Source organism: Pan troglodytes, chromosome 16, assembly GCF_028858775.2.
Source record: "Pan troglodytes isolate AG18354 chromosome 16, NHGRI_mPanTro3-v2.0_pri, whole genome shotgun sequence".
NCBI classification, from domain to species: Eukaryota; Metazoa; Chordata; class Mammalia; order Primates; family Hominidae; genus Pan; species Pan troglodytes.
In genome coordinates this window covers 28,670,695-28,692,059 of record NC_072414.2, presented here as the reverse complement: position 1 = coordinate 28,692,059, position 21,365 = coordinate 28,670,695, and the positions used below count along the sequence as shown (strand labels likewise).

Genomic DNA, 21,365 nt, shown 5'->3' with positions numbered 1-21,365 from the left:
AAAAAAAAAAAAAAAAAAGACACGTTTCCAACTTTTAATGATACCTTGTTTTCTTTTACTCACAAAGTAGCAGTGTGTGTGTGTGTGTGTGTGGAACCATATATTTATATATGATATGCATATACGTGTATGATATGCAGATAACAGTTTTGTTTTGTTTTTGTTTTTGAAATAGATGAAGCATTAAAACAGAGAACATAGCACACCAGAACTCAGAAGCACTCAGTTCAATTCCTGGTGCAAATAAGTTGGACACTAAACAATGCAAATGATTTAAATGGTACTGAATATAAGGAATGTAACTACTCCTATCATAAATACCTTTCTTTCCAACCTAAATTTAACAGAAGAGGACAATACATGTCCTTAATATCCCATATATATTTTCTCCACTTTCATGTATCTGTTTTTGTTCCTTTTCTATTTTGCACTTGTATTTCAGCAATAACTTCCCACTTGGCCTCCTTCCTCTGTCTCTCTACTATTTCCACTCCCCAATACAGACAAACAAAACAAACTTCCAAAAACAAAGAGCCCCACAAACCAAACACCTCTAATTGGTCTTCTACATGGTAGCTTAATAATACTGCCACATATCAAATGAATTATGTTAGCAATTTGCTCAACAAAACTATCAGCGCTGCCCCAGAGACACTGAAGTCTGTGGTGTCACAGGAAGCTTTTCTTTACCTGGATCCTGTTCCTTTCGCTCTAATTGTACTAAAAACTGTTTTTTGTATATATTTCTGTGTCCTATGATTTGAACAATTTTTCATAAGTAGTATTCTTTTTTTTTGGAGATGGAGTCTCACTCTGTCGCCCAGGCTGGAGTGCAATGGCGTGATCTCGGCTCATTGCAACCTCTAACTCCTGGGTTCAAGCGATTCTCCTGCCTTAGCCTCCCGAGTAGCTGGGATTACAGGCATCCACCCCCACGCCTGGCTAATTTTTGCATTTTTAGTAGAGACAGCGTTTCACCATGTTGGCCAGGCCGGTCTTGAACTCCTGACTTCAGATGATTCACTCGCCTCGGCCTCCCAAAGTGCTGAGATTACAGGCATGAGCCACTGCACCCGGCCTCATAAGTAATATTCTTAAATGAGTTAGTTTAACTGATATGAATCAATTCTATGCTTACACCCTAAAAGTATCTAAAAGTAATATATTCATATTTATTGATAGATGCCTAAAATCAATATCAATAATATAATAATATTACAGATGAGGAAGAAAACTAGTTAACAGTTGTTTTGAAAGTTCAACAGACTTGTCAATTTAGAGTTCTCTACAGTGAACCATGCATATTTTTGGAAAGTAATAGTTGTTTAAAATAATAATGAGGCCAGAATTAGATTATTCAGAATGTAATATATACCAAAGTTGAACAAATGGTTAATTTAAAAATATATATAATAAGTTCATTCTGGCCAGCATCGTGTCTTTAAAAGTTCAGTACTTATCAAAGAGTGGAAATTTAATGGAAAATAAGGACAAATTTATTATCTTTTATAGGGTCCTGGGCTGATAACAAATGAAGTGTTTAACTTAATATAAATATTTTAATGGTAAAAATGAATCACAGCTCTACAAATGCTTGGAAAAGTGCAATTTTTTCCCTTTAGTTTTATTATAATCTATCAGAAACCTCTGATGTTTAAACTGTATGTATAACCCTGGCTGGGTTTCCATTAAGATGCATTTATCATAATCTGCTCATACATATACTCTCAAATATACAGACAATAAGAACATCACCACTTATTCACCCTTTCTGCTTCCTGGCTTATGGATATATACAAAAGTGATTGCAAATAATGATATTACAGGTACTCAGCTGCTTCTGGGATGTAGAAAGCTAGACATGGCAGTATTCAGGTCAATGGCCATATATCAGAAAAACTTCATGCCACAGAGATGTCCTACAGCCAAAACATTCAATGTCTCAAATTACACATGGGCTAATTAGAGCTGTACACAAAACAGCAGTATAGTTGAAGGCCATTTTCAAAGTTATCATCTGAGCTTGATGTGCAGAGGGGGTCCGATTCAATTTGGTGAAATGAGATTCAACTCAAACATTTATAGAGATTTATTTTATCACAGGTGGTTGGAAAAACCTTCCCTGATCACGTTATCATGATTTGAAAAAAAATGTATTCATTCATTTACTTGTTTATTTTCTGTCTTGCTCATCACAGTATGAGATCCCTAAGGATAGGGCCCACATCTGTCTTGTTCATTTCTGCATTCCTGGTTCCCAGAATGGTGAACATAGTAGGCGCTCAAGAGGTACCAACTTAATGAGTGAACATATTACCCTTGCTCTCAAGGAGTTTATGTGAATTTGGTACACTGGAAAGGGCAATCAGACCACGCTGAGGGAGACCTAGATCCCAGGATGCAGCTAGAGAGATATTCAGAACCAATAATCCTCTGGCTTCTTAATGAACATAAAAAAGATGCTAATGTGGCTGGTTGACATTTGCTCCCCTATGGAGAAACCAGGATAACAGGGCTGTGGGTATGGACCAGAGGCCTGGGGGAAGTACTCAGTAGTCTGTTGCTGTCTCCACTGAAGCAGATGTTGCTCTGAAGAGCCTGCAAGGAAAGTGGGCCTTTTTTGCTATGTCCCCTCATTGCAGAATTCCTCTGTACAAAATGGAAGGACGGAAAAAAATGTTTGCAAAGTCAATCATCTGGTGATGGATTTCACGAAGGTCTAGTAAATTTCAGGGAAATAGAAAACCACAATTTTCAGAGACTTTTTAAGAAAAAAAAAAAAAGACAAAAAATGTCTTTAGAATGAAGAATAAAATGTTTAAGTCAATGGGTTTATAGACAGCCTCGTGTTTTTTTTTGGTTTTATTTTGTTTTAGATAGGGTCTCCCTCTGTTGCCCAGGCTGGAGTGCAGTGGCATGATCATGATTTACTGCAGGCTCGACCTCCAGGGCTCATGCGATCCTCCCACCTCAGCCTCCCAAGTAGCCAGGACCACATGCGCATATCACCATGCTCAGTTAATATTATTATTTGTAGAGATGGGGTTTCACTATGTTGCCCAGGCTCGTCTCAAACTCCTGGGCTCAAGCATCCCTCCTGCCTCAGCCTCCCAAAGTGCTGGAATTACAGGTGTGAGCCACTGCACCTGGCCTGCCTCATGGTTTCTCTTTACACCTTGGAACACTGAGGGTATATATAATACTCACTCCATACCTGGGTTTCAAGCATCAGAAGTTGCAGGGACCCTGACTGCAGCATCCACTGATGCTAGGATTAGTTCTGGTTATTGCATTTGATTAGATTAAAAGAGGGCACTGCACTGTTGGGACTTGATACTGAAAAGAGATGTTGCAGAACACAGAATATCTTTGTGTGTTTTGGTACAGGTAGCAGGTTATGTTTAGGCTAAGCACCCTACTCTATGACTTTGCTAAGATTATCTACTGCTTATTTCTTAAATAAATTTGACTCTCAGCGACTTTCCTTTCCAATCTATTCCCCATATTGCTGCTCATACAGTCTTTCCAAATAAAAATATGATCATGCTACTCCCCTAATTAAAATATTTCAAAGGCTCCCCACTGCCGAAGTGATTTTTCCCCTACATGACCTGGCTCGTCTTACTTCTCCAATATCATCTTCTTTATCCTGACACACAGTTGATACTTCAGAAATACCAAAGTTACTTACCATTTCTTTAATATACTATCTATTTTCGAACTTCTCCACTTTCATGCCAGGTAATTTGGTCTGCCTTTTAACAGGTTACCTAGAAAACCTTTGTGCTTTTCTTATGACTCAACTCATGGGTCTTCCCACTCCCTCTGGCTTGAATGACTATTTCCATTCTGAGGACCCAAGCCAGTCGCTACTGTACTTAACATACTAAATTCCTTGTTAACATTTTTGTTTATTTTACAAGACCATGAGCTTACTGAGGCTTGAGGCCATGCTTATCTTTTATCTTTATTGCCTACCCCTGTACCCAGCACAAGGTACCAGTTTAATGAATAAACGAATGAATGTGTGAATGAGTGAACTTCAGCAATCTGCTGCAGTTTGGAAAGAAAACTGGCCTGCATTTGGAAATACTTATTCTACACAGGCAAACCAACAACAGGAAGACTCCAGAAGGAGGTCTCAACTCAAGCACACTGGGGTCTCAGAAATCTATGATGGTATAAAGAAAATTGTGAGAAAGCAGTTCACAAAATAAAGGTGACCTGAAAAAGCTTATTTTACATAATCAATGTTGAATTTGAGATTCTGTTTGATTTTTGCCTTCTTCGTTGGCCATCAAAACTCAATGTACTGATTTTTTGTTTTCCTGTGTATTAACGAACAAACACTAAAGAGAAAACAAAAGCAAAACAAAAAAAATTGTTTTGCATAGGCTTAGACTACTAAGAACTTTTATGCATTAGAACATGTCGATGTTAACAGTAAGGGTTCATATCTCATTTTACATATTGTTCCATTTATACTCTATTTTATGTATTTATAGATATAAATTGGCTTCCAGCTGGTCTTGTCTAGTTGGGTCTTTGATGGTGGTCCAGATGAATGACCTGTAATTTCAATCCTTCCTTTCCTAGTATCTCACGTATGCACACTAGTTTTTGTAGGTCCCTGGACACTTGGACATTTGGTTCCATCTACTCTTTTATTTGGATAATTGGTTTCATCTACTCTTTTATTTTCAGTTCACAAAGGAACTTTTCCTGGCTTATGTATAAAATATTATGGTTAAGATTTTGAATCTGATTTTTAAGTATTTAAATAAACCAAAAAACCAAAACCCAAACCACGGAGACAACCCTCATTTTACTCCACAAAGTTCTTTCCTAGTGTTATGTACCTCCCCAAAACTTTGTATGTTGAAGCCCTAAATTCCAGCACTTCAAAATGTGACTGTATTTGGGGACAGGGTCTTTACAGAGGAAATTAAGTTACAATGAGGTCATTAGGGTGTCCCTAATTGAATGACTAATGTCCTTACAAGAAGAAGAAACTTGGACACAGATATTACAGAAGAAAGATGATGTGAAGACACAGGAAGAAGAAGCCCTTCTACAAGCTAAGGACAAATCCTCTCCTCATGACACTCAGAAAGAACCAGCCCTGCCGATACTTTGATGTCAGCCTTCCAGCCTCCAGAACTGTGAGAAAATAAATTTCCATCCTGTAAGCCACCCAGTCTGTGTGGTATTCTGTTATGACCACCCTAGGAAACTAGGACCCCTAGAGCATCATTTTATTTTTCAATGCTAGTACTTTGTAAACTAAAAAAAAAAGCTTTTCAAATATTAAATTGTCATTATAATTATTTGATGAAGACAATGATGTCAACTGGTCTTTGAAGTTTTTCAGACTTAAACACTTACAACTAGTTGGAAATACTCCAGTCTAGGAAATATGGAAGGTAAAGTTGTTTTGTTTCTACCAGGGTTTGATTATTTGGCAGGAGTGCACTGGTTACCCCATATGCCTCTCCTTTTTATGCTGCTGTACCAATTCCTCATAAAGTAGAGGTCATGCATCAGGGTGGTTCTGGGATATATTTTGCTTCAGTGCCCTGAAACTACAGAATTAATTGTCACTATTTAAAGTGTAGGAGATTGCCCAGGCCATCACAGTAAATTCTTTAAAAAAGCTGGGTGTGGTGGTCCACACCTATATTCTCAGCTACTTGGGATGTTGAGGTAGGAAGATTGCTTGAGCCCAGGAGCTAGAGGCTGCAGTGAGCCATGATCGTGCCACTGCACTTTAGCCTGGGTGAGAGAGTGAGACCTTGTCTCAAAATAAATAAAAAATTTAAAAAAATTGAAATGCAGGAGAGCAAACATAATTTTTTCTTTTTTTGAGATGGAGTCTCGGTCTTGTTGCCTAGGCTGGAGAGCAATGGTGCGATCTCAGCTCACCGTAACCTCCGCCTCCTGGGTTCAAGCGATTCTCCTGCCTCAGCCTCCAGAGTAACCGGGATTACAGGCATGCACTACCATGCCCAGCTGATTTTTGTATTTTTACGGGAGATAGGGTTTCTCCGTGTTGGTCAGGCTGGTCTCGAACTCCCGACCTTGGGTGATCCACCTGCCTCAGCCTCCCAAAGTGCTGGGATTACAGGCGTGAGCCACTGCGCCCAGCCCATAAAAATTTTGATATTCAGCATGATTTGAAGAATTACGAGATTTGACCATAGTGGGCCCATTATATCTCCATAGCCACATGAGCTGAGCTGAGCAGGGCTGTTTCACGTAGAAGTACTACCATCTCTTGGTATCACCACAGTTTCCACTCCTTTCTGTTATCTGTCTGGTCCCTGCCTAATCTCGGATCTAAGGTGATGTCATTGGGGCTTTTCAGTTATGACAGGTATGGTTAGTTAGGATGCCTAAGTATATTTACTATCTCCTCTTAGGTAGCTTAAAAGTGGTACTCCCCAACCCCCACATCTACCTCACTCATATCCCACCACTGATTTGATTATCGTCCACACAAGAGAGTCCAAGAGGGCATTCCAAAGGGGACACAGGTATTAGATGCAAAAAAGAGGTCCTTCATCAAATAAGTTTAAGAAATGTAGGCTTAAACAATGAAAATATGTTTCCTTGACACAGAATTTCTCAGAGCCGTTAATATTCTAATGTAGTAGGCAACATTTTCCAAAATTATTCAACCCCCCAACTTTTGTTTGGAGAGCATTTTCAACAAACCATATTCAGTGAAACTTTCGGGCAAGCCCTTTTCCAGTACAAAATAAATTTGTTGTTTTTGCTAAGCAATGTGGATTCCTGTAGTAAATATGACATTTTAGATACATATTCAATCAGAGTTTAAAAAAAGAATAAAACTTTGTATATTTCATTCAGAATACTAATTTTTCAAATTTTTTGGATGTGATATGTGCAGAGATGGCCAACACTGTGGATCTTTTAAATTCAATAACATGGTTTTTGTATAATTTTCAGTAATCAAAATGGTAATAGGAGAATACATACTTATTTTCAGTTGGATCCAAGACATCATCTCATGCTTTACGTTAAACTTGCTAACATTTGGAATATTTGCATAATTAATTTTGAAGTTTGATACTTGCCAGTAATGGTTAAAATACGTGTCACAGTGTGCATTTCCTATAAATGGCTTTATAAGTATATTGTAACACGATCTCCAAACATACTGATAACATATAAAACAATACCAATAATTTCTCTTTAAGTTGGTATTATTTCTCTCAGAAATTGCAGTGGGCTTCCCAGTAAAACCAAAGCGAGGGAGAGAGGAGACAGCCTGTCTTTTCTTTGTTTTTTGTTTTGTTTTGTTTTGTTTTGTTTTGCATTTAGAGACAGGCTTTCACTCTATTGCCTAGGCTTCAGTACAGGGTTACCATCACTGTTCACTGTATGCTCAAACTCCTGGGCTTAAGGGATCTTTCCACCTCAGTCTCCCAACTAGCTGGAACTACAGGCACATGCCACTATGTCTGGCTTTTTAAATTTGTTTTTGTTTTTTTTTTGTTGTTGAAACAGGGTCCTGCTATGTTGCCCAGCTAGTCTCAAACCCCTGGCTGCAATTCAGCTTCCCACCTTGGCCTCCCAAAGTGTTGGGATTATAGGCATGAGCCACTGCACCCAGCCTTGTTTTCTTCAAACCGCAAAACTCAAAGACTGATGATTGTTTATTTTCCATGGCATATATATTAGATTTGTAACATTCCTTCCAAGTCTCAGAAACTTTGGGAACATCGAATGTTGTAACATTAACAGTTTGTGCTATTAACATTGGTACATGATATTTACATTTTAAAAATACATTATGTCTATTCAAAATAAACCATTCAGTGCCTGGCACATAATAGGCTCTTATTATTTTAATCCTAGTGATACAGGGGTAAACAAAAGAGACAAAAATCCCTGTCCTTGTGAAACTTTTATCCTAGTGGGGCAAACAAAACAGAGGGATATTATAGATCATTTTAGGAGGTAAGGATTATGGAGAAACATGAAACAAAAAAGAAAGCTGTAGGCTGTTGGGGGGTCAGATTAGGTCTGAGAAGGTGGTGATGTGTCTGACTTTGGACAGTGAGCTACGTATGTACCTGAGGACAGTGCTTCATGTAACAGGGAGTCAGCACAAAAGGCCTGGGGCAGCAACGTACTTGACAAGTTTGAGGAAGAGCAAAGAGGCCAGAATGGCTGTTGCAGAGTGGGTAAGCGGGGAGTGTGTGGTAGGAGATGAGGTCAGAACAATAACTGGGGCAGAACGATCTAGGGCCATGAAGGCTGATTTTGGCTCTTACTCTGGGTCATAGGGAACCACTGCAAGAAGTGGCATATGAGGCAGAGAAACAAGAATGATTCCAAGGTAGTTCATCTAAGCAAATGGAAAGACAGAATTGTCAAAACTGAGATGGGAAAAACATTTAAGGACATCTGGAATTCAGATATGGCTACGCTGAATTTGAGATATCTGCCATATATTCAAGCAGAGGTGTTGAATGGGCAGCTGGATATATGGGTCCTGAAGTTCAGGGAGAGGTTCAGTATAGACCCATAGCTTTGGGAAGTATTAGCACGCAGATGGTATAAAACTAGATGAAATCGCCAAGCCAAAAAAATAAGAGAAGAGGATGAAATGTTGAGCTCTGGGACACTCCAACATAAAGAGAACAGTTAGAAGAGAAGGAAGCATGAATGGAGATTGAGAAGGAATGGTTACGAAGATTGGGAGAAAACCAAAAGGTGTGGTACTCTATAAACCAAATAAAGTCAAGTTTCAAGGAGTCATCGGTAAGCTTTGTCAAATGTTGTGGACAGGTCAAGTAAAGGTGAGTTCTAACCTGGTGATTTTGGTCATAAATATAGTCTTGAACAATATTATCTTTATTAATAAGTATGAGTTTATGTGACAATCTAGGACACCCTATGTACCTCCCACACCCTGATGTCTTTTCTAAACAAAAAGCAGCTCCAGGCATTTCCCTGTATATGAGTATTCTTATTTGGGTTAAATTACTTTACATTCTTGGGATACAACCAACTGATTAAGTGATTGTCCTCTGACTCATAAGCAGCCGAAGGTTGCCCAACAGCCGGTACAGTGATCTGATCCCATAACTGCTTAATAAGGATGAAGAGTCATTAACTGGACAGTAACTAGCTAGACAGTAACTAATTGACCCAGACTATTAGTGAGACAGGATACGAGAGACAGAGAAAAGGGAGCTAGCAGAAGTCAGCTGTCCACAAAAGCCTCCTAATTCTTGAGGTAGTACTCCATGTAGTCCCTGTCACAGCAATGGCACACACAAATGAAACCTCCTGGTCTAGTTCTTTATCATTTCACATTACGGTGGCACACTCTGGCAACATGCAGATTAGTTAATATTTTCCAAATGCTCCTAACATAACTTTAGCCTCAAATGCAATATTTGTTACCTATAGTCTAGATTCTAGATGAATCACTTCATTTGAATAATTTAGCAGAAGGGGAGGTCAGATATAAAAGGCAAAAATAGGAACGATCCAGGTATTGGAACCTGCAGGAGCAAAGGCATGCAAAAGGGCAGTGTGAAGCAATTTTTTTTTTTTTTTTTGAGACCGGGTCTCACTCTGTTGCCTAGGCTGGAGTGCAGTGGTGCAATCTCAGCTCACTGCAACCTCTGCCTCCCGGGTTCAAGCAATTCTTCTGCCTCAGCCTCCCAAGTAGCTGGGATTACAGGCGTCTGCCACCACGCCTGGCTAATTTTTGTATTTTTAGTAGAGATGGGGTTTCACCACGTTGGCCAGGCTGGTCTTGAACTCCTGACCTCAGGTGATCCGCTCGCCTCGGCCTCCCAAAGTGCTGGGATTACAGACATGAGCCACTGTGCCCGGCCAGTGTGAAGCATTTTTAAATGATTAAAAAGGGTGTGAGGCATATTTGTTTGGCTAGAAGTAGGGAAGTGTATGGAGTAACATCTTGGGATATGGCTGGAAAGGAGGAGGTCAGACTGTGGAAGACGTTAAACGTACTTCAAGACAAGAGGCCTGACTTTCCTCTGCAGGCAATGGACAGCCATTATTTACCAAGATTTTAAAGAGATCTGGATGGGTAATACTGCTAGAACATTAACAGCAGAGAGCCCTGAAATAACTCAGCATCCCAGGCACTCATCAACAGCAGGTCCAAGTGAGTAGGCTTAAGGTTCTTCAGCCTTTCCATTAGGAATTAGAGAATGTTTATGCAATTGAGTAGGATGCAGGAGTATAACCAACTCATTATCAAAGCAGCATCTCGTAGACACATGCCTATGTGGCTTTGAAACAAACATGGGAGAATGTCAAGTTCTTCCATTAAGTGGGTTGGGGAGTAGAGGCCACCAGCATGAAAGAATATCAAGGTACTGGACAACAATGGGAAGAGGAGAGTAAGTCAGTAGCTGTAGAGTGTAAATCAAGGGAGATTTTCAAAGCACAGGGCAAACCATGCAGTTCTAGGGAAGAGGGAAAACTGAGGAAAGGAAGAAGTGTAATAAGAAGCCACCTTCATTTGAGACAAGTGGAGAGAATAAGCAAAAACAGAGAGAGAAATGGGGGTGGTTTAAAGAAGTTCTGTGTGGGAGTTCTCTACCTTCTCAGAGAAGCCTTGGAGCAAGATCTTGGGCTAAGAGGTAGATAATGGGGACAGTTATAGAAACTGTTTAGGAGTAACCAAATAAAATTGTTTTCTTAGAAAAGTTAAATGAACTAATGGGGAGGATGCTACATGTGCCTCCTTCTTAACACCAAACTCTTAGCAACTAAATCCTATGACCAGATAGTAACTTTTTTCCCAAATAGTTCCCTCTAAGCATTACAATTTTTAAGTCTGTTCTGCAGCTGTGGACTTTTAAAGGGTTGAACTGCATGATTAGCAAATGTTTATTACTTGCAAATGAATTAATATTAAGTGCTGGGAAATTAAACTCAAATATAATTAATCCCAAGTGGAAAAAAATTATTAAACAACACAATTATTAAAGTGTGTAGCAAGTATATATTAAGATCACATATATAAATTTGATATGATAAAAGCATAATATAGAATCTTCACTTATCTTACAGTCTACCAATTAGAAATAATGTGTATGAATATGCAAAGATCAACTTTAAATTTTAAAAGTGCAATAAGACTATATACAGTTTTTAAATTTTAAAGTTGATCACATAATATGCACATATATGCACATATGTGTGTCTTTGGTAATTTTAGTGATTTAGGAAATTAATCTCAAATAAAAATGATTTAAAATGGTTAAAAAGTGTAAGTATATATTAAGATAAGCATATTTAAAATAACTGATATGATAGAATGATAATAGGGAAATCCTTACTTAAAATGTCTTAGTATAGTCTACCAATTAGAAATAATATGTGTATTACTATGCAAAGATCAACATTAAATTTTACAAGTACACTAAAACTATGTATTTCTGGTAATTTTAGTGATTAATGCTTTAATTAAGAGATGAGGTACATGCAGACATATGCAATAAACTGACGTAATTCATCATATTGAAAGAATAACATGATGAATGCATATGTATATTGTAAATTATACAACACACATGCAAATCATATACTCATTATCACACAGAGGCATTATTTTTCCTACAGTCAAAATGCAACAAATCTTCAAGTATTATTCAATCCACTGAATGACTATTTAGGAACAAAGTAGTTTGCAGTATCTTTTGCAGAATAATAATTTAAACTGAGAAACTCAAGTTAATGGAAATATAGAGCAGACATTTTTAGTGGCTACATCCCTGTGTGAGCTAAACTGGAAACAAGTCCCTGTACTATGTATCTAGTGTTCACTAGTGTCATTTTAAATGGAAGTCTAGACATTGGAGATTTTAATAAGGCCTTTAAGTACACTGCCAAATTAATCCTTATTTATTTATTTACATTGAACAGTGAATACATTGATCATTGACTAGTTGGAAAAATAGCAACACTGGCCCAGAAACAGATTCTCAATGAAAGAGTAATTACTTAAAAACACAACCTTCTGAGATTGATTTGTTTTTGAATGAAGTGTCCTAAAACAAAGACAATTTAAACATGAATATATTTGGTGTCTGGTAATAGCCAGTAAATACTGATGTGTGTGTGCTTGGATGAGAGCAGACTGGCTCTCCAAACCCTGAGACAGGCTAGGCAGGCTGAGGTGACGATGTAAGCTCTGAAGCTCTAGAAGAACAAACTTGGGTTATTTATAAACAGCTACTTAGCACAGAGTCAGGTTAACCTTCTCTGCTGTAATTCAACTTGGAGATATACTGTTAATTAAGCTTTAGGACTGAACTCAGTGGAAAATAAATGAGCTTTTTTAAAAAAAAAATTATAAAAGTTAAAGTAACTACGGAGGGAATAAAGTGCCTCTGGAATTCTTATACCCGACTACATAGTATTAGTATTGTTCTAAGGATGAACAAAGTGTACATGAACATGTTAATTAAAACAAACAGCATATGCACTGATGTTTCTGATCATTTTAAACTTTAATTTGGGTAAAAGGACTCCTTTTAGGAGGGGGACGACTACTATAGATGTTCCTACTTTACGGGTGAGATTGAATCACCATCTATGAATCAAAAAGAGTAGGCCTTTTAACACTGTTATATACTTCAATGCATTATAATTCTCACTCTTAAACCTAAAGAAAAATATTTATAAGCTCCACTGTTGTATGAATCAAATATAATAGCTTCATGGATGACTTTTTCTCATCTAGGATAAGAAGACAATACCCCTATTAATATATTAACATTATGAAGTTTTATAACATTTTTAAGATTTCTTTGAAAAGTCTATTTTACTTTTTAATTAAATCTATTTTCCAGAAAGGTCTTGAAGGCCCTACAAAGTACCTTGCATTTTCTTATTGCTGACAGTTCTTGAAACCACGCTTGAATGCCTTCTTTATCCTTTGCTGAACAATTGAAAGATCATATGCGAAAAGACTGTGCCTTCTCTTTTTCTTGCTCTGTAATTAAGGCATTCTAATACATTTCCTCATAGTTGTTACAAGAGCAAACTGCTAAGATTCATAGATTGAGACAATTTTGATGCCCATGATTATATAAACACATGATTTTTTCTAATCACAGATTTAAAAGATAACAACAAAACTCCTTCAAACTAAATGATTAATCTCTGGAAGGTTAAGCTGAAATGGTTCTTCTTGTATTGTCTTAATGTATGTATATGATTCACAAAAAGGAAAAAAAATACAATACATTTGGCTAACTAACCTTTAATATAAGTTGAGTAAATGATAAATTCATATTAAGATCACATTTTCTCCAAATCAATGTATATTCTGAGAGTCTCAGATTTTCAGGTTTTCTTGTTGTTGCTTAAAGATGAAAATACTGCATATGTGCTTAAAGTGCCAAGTAGATGCAGGTTTTAAAAATCATACAAAAAAATCAAGATTTTAATTTAAATGTATATATGTATATAAAATGTCTGAACAAAGATGCATCTAGAAATACATTTAGTTTAATAGTCCTTAAGTTGGGAAATTATATCTGTAACTCAAGAAAATGCTTTTGTAAACAGTGATAAAAAACAAAGCTTAAAATATAAGATTTATAAACTCTCTAATTCATTTGCCAGAAACATAAGGCTGAAGTTATACATCAACAATCATTTTAAACAAAAAAATGATTTGTGCTACTATTTAGGAACTAAACACTTTTCAGAGCACAAAGAAGTATGCTAATAAGTTTCTGTCATATTTTGAATAAATGTTCAGAATTTCTTACCCATTTTCTTTATTTAAAAAATACTGGGTTTGCTACTGGGTTAAAATGTTGTACATGGATTTGGTAGTGGCCAATTAGATGATTTTTTGAATAAACTTTGGAGATTAAAAAAGGTTTAGGTTATATCTTATGACTTAAAAACTTATACTGGTGATAAGAAAATACTAGAAAATATAGGATGTTATAATTTTATATTTAAAATGGTACTTTTAGATAATTCCCCTGACTTTTTTTATTTTTTGCAAACAATTTCAATGTATACAAAGCAGAGAGATCCCTCACCTCAGATATCCATCTTCCAGATTCTATATCCCTCTTTAAATCTTTCTTTCCCTATGAACTTATATATTTATTTTATTGAAATATTTAGAGGAAATCTCAGACACCAACTCAATCTACCCTTACATATTTTTGTATGTATCTTTTTTTCAAAGAAAGGACATTTTTTGACACAATTTCATACATAATGCCACAATGGCATTGTCATGCCTAAGAAAATTAATAATTTCTAGGTGTTAAGAATTCACAATAATTCATATTCAACTTTCAATGACTATCTAAAAAATGTGATTTTTTTTGTAGTCTGATGGAATCAAGGTGCAACAAACAGGATCAACTGCATTTGGTTAGGATGTCTCTTAAGTTTTTTTCCTAGTACAGTTCCTCCCTTTCCCTGTAAATTTTTTTCGTGCCTTTGTCTTGTTGAAGAAACTGTTCTGACTTCTTTTTCAATTGAATTTGGAACGTCACTGTTGAAGAAAGTGCAGCATCGGGCTGACAAAGTGAAACCTGCCAAACTTCTCAAATTTATTTTTTGGCTATAGAGGGGCAAAGGAAGTCCTGGGACATTTCTGCCTACTTCATGTTCTGAAAGATCTCCATGAAGCCCTTCAGCAAGTCTACCTGTCACATTAAGGAGTCTAAAACTGTGATAATCATTCATAAAATTTTGTGTTTTACAATACTACTGTGACGTATTGAAGTTTGTAAAATAGTTTTTATTTAATAGCATTAAGATATTTATGCATAAACTAAATGACATCAAATAAGCCAATAAATGTTTAGAAATTCCAAGTTTATAAATATCTTCCTTAGAATGTATAAGAAATAATTGAGAATTGTTTTTTAATAATCCTGGGAAAGAAATACAATTTGGCATGTCTCTTAACTTTGGCTTTTGCCCCCATTTTTAGGGATCATTTAGCCAGACAGGCAGGTTTTCATTAAATTTAATTTGTGTGGAGCTTAAATATTAGGTTGAGTTATTAGGATGGTAAACCAATTGATGGCTCTGTCTTTTAACATCTTGTGGTGCACTTTTTAAGAGAGATATATAGAATATTCAGAGGATTAGAAAATGCTGATGAAAATTACAAGTGTTATGAAAGAGAAAATGAAACTTGAACATATCTCCATGGTATTTGTGTTACATAAAAGTGTAAATTGGCATATATAAGACTGGCTTAATCTTTCTTTGCAACAGCTTTAGCTAATAAAACTTCAAAAAGATCAGTGATGCAGTTTTTGAAAATCTTAAATATGAATGACTTTAAATGGAACCCTATGAAGTGAATGACAGTAAAGTAATCGTAGATGAAATTACCAATTTCAAATGAAATAAATTCAAAATGAAAAGGATGAAGGGCAATTAAGTACCTATTTTGACAATTCGAAGTGGTCAAGTTTTTAAAAGTATGACACAGGAAGCTTAACCTATCTATATATGAGTGATAAATGAGGCATTTTGTGTCATTACATTCCCATAAATCACTTTCTTTAACTGCTGATGGCTTTTATCAGATCTAACCTTTTCAAGCTTCTATTAGAGTGCTAACATTTTCAACTTTGACACATGTGCAGTTTACAAATTCTGCAGCTGATTAACTCTGGACAGAAGCTCACTGGCATCATTGTCTTTAAGTTGGGTGAAAGCCTTAGGGTCTCAAAAACTCAGACACTTACATTACAGTACAAAAATCTCCATTAATGTAAGGGGTTGGGCTTTAGAGTTGCCAGGCGTTTGTTTTCTTTTGGGAAACAAATATGAACAAGACTTCATTTTCTATGAAACAGGTGATTTAGGAAATACTAAAAATTAGAAAAAAGAATTAGACGAGCAAGCCTGATAATAAGGGTTAATCATGTATTTTTTTGCCTTAAAATATATATTTTTGGCACTCAAGAAATATTGTTCAAAAAAATGAGTGCTAAAGTTTAGTTTTGAAACAATCAAAACTGAAAATCAAAGATTAATGCATTTGTGGGGTGAGGGATATGACCTGAAATACAATATAATTTAACTGAGGCTTTTATACTGATGGAACCATTTTAATGATTTTTATGGAGAGATGTTAAATCAAACTAAAATATATAGCTTAACTTTCATGTAAATTCCCAACATTCTAAATTAAAGGTTGTTTTGGTTAATTCACCGGTCAATTCAGTTGAAAAAGAGATTGAACACTCTTACTCTGCCTACTTTTAAAACAGTTGTATTGAAATTATATAGACAAATCATGTAGAAGGTAATGCAATTTCTGTTGAAAGTTAGTTGTTAAAATACCAAATCTTCACAGGATACTCTGTATACATAAAATTAGAATAAACCACTTATTACCAACATGAAACATTTATCACAAGACACTTTAAAATTATCAAACTATTTGTCTATTAATAGTGTAGGAACAAATAAAGCAAATATATGAAAGCTGTAATCTATTCAATTGCAGACAAGTGAAGATCAAGACTTCACAATATTTTTAATTTTAATGGTCCTAATTTCTTAGTTGAAGAGTCAAATACAACAAATTGGACACCCTGAGGGTTTTGATGATGAACATGAAATTGTAAAGGTAGATACGAATAGGTCAATGTATTTATATAAATAGCACATCCATAAATACACGTGAGTAGATGTGGGTTAGTGGGAACAAAGATGTCAAAGAAATGTATTTAGAAAATATAATTGACATAGACCTTGAAATAAAGCTAAAGTTTAAAAAAACACTGTCTTTGATAATAATAGCTTGACAGAAGAAATCATGATGCTGGTTGTTTGACCAACAGGAGCCTGGGTACTTCAGATAGCATTAGTTTTGATAAGTACTACCAGTCATCTAGCCTAAATAATGAAACCTAGAGACAGACTAACGGCACTAAAGTAAAAATGTTCACAGAGAACCTCCTGCGGCAGATTGCCTCTTGTTGATAAATGACAAATCTTAGAAAAATAGTGGGGGAAGGACAACTTTTTCTAGCACCACAACCCACATAGTCTCATAATGTCACCATCTAAGGCCTATCCATGACAAATTTAAAACTTCTTTATTTCACTAATAATGTCACTCATCACAGGAGCTGGGCAGTTACACTTTGACAATTCAGATGTAAATCCTGGGTTGCCTATGAGTATTCATGACAAAGGCATATTTATCATTTAAAACAAAAGGACATGACTTCTTGGTGTTCATATCAAAGACCAGTGATGGATGAGGCCATGCTAATCAAAAGACAGGCTAGAAAGAACACAGATGTTTGCTACTTTGATTAAGAAAAGACTATTCCCTCCCCTAAAACCTCCCCAATATGGACATTTCAAATGGTTTTAAATGTATAATTTTAAATAGATATCTAAGAATTTAAAATTCTCAGTGATAGCTCTTACAATAAAATATCATTTTTTTCCAACCAAATTATGGAGAGTCTCGAAACCAAGAAAAGATCCACCTACTAGAAAGTACTAGTTCCTCAGCGTAACCCACAGAGATATTTCCACAATTGGTACTGTCCTGAATTATTATTTTCAATCCAGAAAAATAAAGAGAAAAAAGTCTATCATCTCAAATTTTATAAATAGCACAACCGTAAGATGAAATCATTGTTAGGAATTAAATAGAAAACAAGGTTTAAGACATTTTTGCCATTTTTGTTTCTGGCCATTGTGTTGCTGATTTTCATTCCAAATGCTTTTCCAGTTGAAAACCATTAAAAAATAATTGTTTGGCTAGGCGTGGTGGCTCACGCCTGTTATCCCAGCACTTTGGGAGGCTGAGGCAGGAGGATCACCTGAGGTCAGGAGATTGAGATCATCCTGGCTAACATGGTGAAACCCCGTCTCTACTAAAATAGAAAAAATTAGCTGGACGTGGTGGCACACGTCTGTAGTCCCAGCTACTCGGGAGGCTGAGGCAGGGGAATTGCTTGTACCTGGGAGGTGCAGGTTGCAGTGAGCCGAGATTGTGCCACTGCACTCCAGTCTGGTGACAGAGCAACACTTTGTCGTAAGAAGAAAAAAAAAATTGTTCACATTTTAAGGCTTATTTAAAACCTCAAAGGCAATTATTTCTGGTAATTTTAGCATTCATTACCATTTTGGATGAGAGAGACCAAAAATAAGCGTGGCATTTAAAAAAAAAAAAAAAAAAAGGAAGAAAAACAAGCAAAGATATTTAGAGGTGGAGCTATCGATAGCACTTCCTCCCATTCCTCTGATGAAGAGCTATCATCAGGGCTGGCTAATAGAAATCCAATTTACAAGGCCCTGCTCATTTGAGTGCCTTTCAAGATGCAGAGGATTGGTAACCCTTCAGACCCACAAACAAATGTCTGCTCTTCCAGGGCAGAACTATTTTAATGTTGGTTACTGGGAAGTCATCACTGTAAGGTCACCTTGAAGAACTGTGAATGGTAGGGGGGTGGGAGAAGCCCACTTCTAAGTCATCTGTTTCCTGCCAATTTTCCTTGTCACTTTTTCAATTCCAGTGAAGCATACTTGTTGATAAGCTTTTAATAGAGTGATGCATGACAAAAAACAAAAAAACAAGAACGATCCCTCCCTCCACATACAAAGCCATATGAGGGGAAAGAACTACCTGTGTATCATAAGAATACTTGGGAGCTTTGTTTTTCCTTTTGGTAGGATCATCTTCCTCTCAAAATCATGGAGACACCAAAGCCATGCAGTAATTTTGAGCATGCATATAATCTGTGCTTCTTGTATGGAAAATTTGTGTCATATTAAATGTGTGGCTGGTGTTAGACCAACAAGTGTATTCCATTTTACGATACTGAGTTGTATCTACACATGTACCAGGGTCTACTTTTTACCGGCCAAAGTATTACGTGTCCTACTTATAATAGGTATGTTCTCTTTTTAAAATATATACCTACTTCTCACAGAGAGAGTTAAGAGTTGGATATGTCAGAGGGCTCAACACTCAATATATTAAGAGGTATTTATAGAATAACAACAATGTTTCACCTTTTGGCCCTTTTATGAAAAATTTACTGGATGCCTAATATATTTAATATTCAGTAGCATGTGAGAATAATTTTTATGCAACTCTGATAGTTAGAAAGATAGATAACTCAATTATTAGATCATCTATCAAAATATTCAGATGTATAAGAGGCTACTAAAAAGATTGATGACTGAGAAAGTCCACTGATTCTCTAGCCATCATATTCATGCATTTGGCCAGACAACATTTTTCGCTGCCTTCACAAGCAAGCTTCATTACCCATCACTCCACTGAAAAGAGTTTATTATGAGGCTGCCATCTTGGCAAGACTATTATTTAGATGATAAATGCTGAGGGGGAAAAAGTGTGTCTACTTTTTTCTTTTTTTTTTTTTTTAAGAAAAAAGATGAGCTTTTCTGACAGATAAAACAAACAGCGTCTACATTTCTAATTAACTTAAATTTGGCAGATACAAATATGGGTCAGTTAAAGCTATGATGTTATCTTCTGTCTGAATTTTACCCTTAATTTGTAAAATGTAAATTAACTAATTAGAAGAAAAACAGCATGATTAGTGACAAAAATGCTTCAGCTGGGTCTTTGCTTCCTGACATTTATGATCAACTATAATGAATTATTGCTTTTTAAAATAATTGATAGAATATATTTTTTTCTCACCACAATGAAAGAAATTTTACTAAGAATTTATAAAAGAAGGCCAGGAACCTGGCAAAACAACAGAACTTTGTTCTGTGCTTTCGGAGGGAAAGATATATATAGAATGCCATTATATTAGAAACAACTGGGTAAATTTATGCTTGTGTAGCTGGGGTGAATTTAGAGGAAAGATATGTATAGAAATTAAGTCGCTGATAAACCCTGTTAAAAGATTGTTTCATATATAGAAAAAAAATGCCTTATACTGGGCTCTACTACAGTTTATACTGTACTCAGGACTTAACCCTCTCTCTATCATTTCAAATGGATTTGCTGTATACTCAAGCAATTAGTGAGAATAGTGCTGAGTGGTGGGTTGCAATGTTAGATGGAGAATGGTTAGAAACAAGAAACTATCTGCCCACTTGAGTTTCAGCAGGGAAACCTGTCATTGTTAAGTAACATTAATCCATGTAATAGTTAAGTGAAAAGCAGTTTTCAACTATTCCTATGTAGATAAAGGTTCTACAATGAGAAGTACATCTACAATGTCAGACATAAATGTCAATTAAAAGTTATACAAAATCCTGAACAGAAAGGTGTGTGGGGGTGGCCACGCTTGGCACAGTGGAGTGTGTGTGACTAGGCCCTGGGCAAGCAGAGCAGGATGGGGGGCTGTCAGTTCTCGTAGCACACCATCTAAGAGGTCTGATCTGAATGAGGAATACCAGGAAATTGGAACTGAAGCCGAGTGGTAATGTAGACAGAAGCTGAATGTGCTCAGCTGATAGTGGGCATTAGCTCCCAGTGACATGACACCATTTGAAATGGTGGAGAAAATAGGAAGAGAAATGATTCAAACAAAGATGTATGATGTCTAGGGGTTACTGAAAAGTGCAGTGATATGAGTAAAACAGGTGAAGAGTTAAAACAAATACTTCAAAATTTCAGTCCTAATTTTGGGTATGCCATTAAAATATTTACCTTGGACAAAAGTATCTTAATTTCATTTAGTAGACAGTTATCACATTTGGAAACAAAACCACTGAAATACTTGAATACTCCTTTTTCCAATATTATGACAAATATGTAAACTTTCCACACTTTGCAAAGTGCAATCTAAATGCTCGGAGAATATTATTGCACTTATTTTATATTTACTAGCTGTGGAGACAGCATGAAAATCTTCCTGAATAGCTGCTTCTCATTAAAAAGAGTATTTTTTTTAAAAGCACTTAGGTTATTACTTTTATATTTATAGAAATTCATTAATAGTACACATTTTTCTTCCCCTCTCCATGCCACCATGATATACTAAATTAAAAAATAATATGGATAACCAGTCAAAGCCCCACTTCACAGTAGATAAATCTAACATAGAACATCAATTTATAAATGGCAGAAAATCCTCGATAGTTCTCTTGCCTCCAACTAACTCTTCAACCTTTTAACACATTATGTACACAGGAGATAATTACTTCAATTTATCTACAATTTACCTTTATGTACATTAATCTTGCACTTCAGAAGTAATCCTCAAACTTCTGAGTTCCAATAAATTGGTTTCTATCAAAAAGATAGACTATAAAACATAAGATAGCATACAGACCTCCTCATTTGTTTAGTTTTTCTCTTTCCAGCTATTAACAATCTCCATTCACATTTGTCATTT

General features: G+C 36.0%; 1 protein-coding gene across 18 annotated transcripts in view; it reads right to left on the bottom strand.

Moving 5' to 3' along the window:
- Window positions 1-21,365, bottom strand: part of CDIN1 (CDAN1 interacting nuclease 1) — a 234,067-nt gene that overhangs the window by 63,463 nt on the left and 149,239 nt on the right. The window lies entirely within an intron of this gene.